Raw genomic sequence first — 1,884 nt, 5'->3', positions numbered from 1 at the left:
CGGCAGAGCCCATGGCCTGGAGTGTGAGCGGCCATAAAGCAGGATGGGGGTGGTGGTGGGGGAAGCGGGGAGTGAGCAGTCAGAGAGTGGGATGGGGGGAAGCGGGGAATGATCGTCCGGAGAATGGGATGGCACTGTTTAGAGGGGACTTAAGGAAAAAATGTTTCACCTCGAGGGTGGTTGGAATCTGGAACACATTGCCTGAAGGAGTGGTGGAGGCAGGAACGCTCACAACATTTAAGAAGTATCTGGATGAGCACTCAAAACGCCACAGAATACAAGGCTACGGCCACGTGCTGGAAAATGGAATTAGAATAGATAGGTACTTGATGGCCGAAGGGCCTGTTTCTGTGCTGTATAACTCTATGACTCTATGAAACCTCACTGAATTACAGAAGGTGTGCAGCACTGTCAGAGGTGCTGTCCTTCTAATGAGACTTCAAATAGCGCAACGTTCTCCGAGTATCAACCAAAACATGTCCATTGTGTAGATATGTGCCATATTTGCTTATGAAACGACAGTCACTGCTCCTAAAGTAATTCACTTTCGGTGAATTAAGATGACTTGGTACTATATAACTGGCGAATGAGCAAGAGGTAGCGGGGGACTGTTGGGGTGGGACGGAGGCGGTGATGGCAACCTTTGAGGGGATTTTTGGGTCGAAGTTGTTTTCTGTGAGAAATTGAGTAGCTCCATCTTTAATCCTGGCAGCTGCCTGAATGTCACAGACAGTGAAGTTTCAGTGGAAGAGGCTGCATTTGCGCATGTGCTAGTACAGCGTCACCTGGTGGTTGCGTTGTCAACAAATGCAGCGTTTTAACTTTGGCTCCACGATGACATTTTTTTCCTCAATTAAAATAGGTCTTGAGTGCCTTAATAACTTCTTCACATGTAGCCTTCTGTTCTTCATGAGGATGTTGCCTGCACACTCCCTCCATTGCAGACAATAGCGTACTGACCTGCTCCATGTCTGGCTTCTGCACGAGACCCGATGCAGTACGATACCTTGCAAACCTCTGGAACCATCTCGGCCACTCCTCGGCTTGGTTCAGTCCAGTGACCTTTTCAAAGGTGCAGGCAAAGATTTCTCCATCTTCGCTTTGGTTTACTGTGGCCCCCATATAATATTCTGATATCTGTCAAGGCTTAGTACACAATTTATAAGAATCTGACGGTTAAAATAACCTGAGTTTACTCTGCACATCTTGCATTGAAGGTTTCATCGACAACTCTCCATGAGGTGCTGTACAGATTATATTACATCACTTCCTGTGATGATGCACATAGTCTATTTATATAATCTGCCAAGTAACAACACAATGTCCACTCTTATATTATTGTACAGATGTGAGAAAAGCTGAGGATGGGAATGGAACGTCTGAATGAAGATTTCATGATGCTGATGATGTAAATGAGGCTGATCTGTTTCCCATTCCACAATCCCTCTTTATTTCTGTGCATGTTTCTCGATGCTGTTTCAACCAAATTGAAAAAGAATCACAAATCCTCCTCTGGAGCCTCAGATGTCCATTAAGAAAAGGCATGGTGGCCAAGTGGTAAGGCGTCAGTCTTGTAAACTGAAGATTACGGCTTCAATCCCCGTACGTGCCTTCTGATTAGTTTCTCACTTTAAATGTGATGTTTCCAGAAAAGATGTCTGTTGCATTTGTGTCGGCCATCTGGAAATCAGTGTCATGTTACACTTTATCCTGGACACTGGGAAGAACATGAGGAGTAGCCACATGGTCCCTCGAGCCTTCTCTGCCATTGATAGAGTGAAAATATCTGAGGTCCAAGCACTGAACCTTATTACTGTGCATTTGCTGGATATTTAACAGAGCTATTCTATTAATCCCACATCCCGCTCTCCGGTCCTTTCCCCC

General features: G+C 45.5%; 1 non-coding gene across 1 annotated transcript; it reads left to right on the top strand.

The window, feature by feature from the left end:
- Positions 1-1,540: 1,540 nt before the first annotated feature.
- Positions 1,541-1,612, top strand: trnat-ugu (transfer RNA threonine (anticodon UGU)). Its single transcript has one exon. It is a non-coding gene; the product is annotated as a tRNA-Thr (tRNA).
- Positions 1,613-1,884: the final 272 nt, after the last annotated feature.

The sequence above is a fragment of the Heterodontus francisci genome, unplaced genomic scaffold (assembly GCF_036365525.1).
Source record: "Heterodontus francisci isolate sHetFra1 unplaced genomic scaffold, sHetFra1.hap1 HAP1_SCAFFOLD_61, whole genome shotgun sequence".
In the NCBI taxonomy this organism is placed as follows: domain Eukaryota; kingdom Metazoa; phylum Chordata; class Chondrichthyes; order Heterodontiformes; family Heterodontidae; genus Heterodontus; species Heterodontus francisci.
This window is presented reverse-complemented; position numbering and strand designations above follow the sequence as displayed.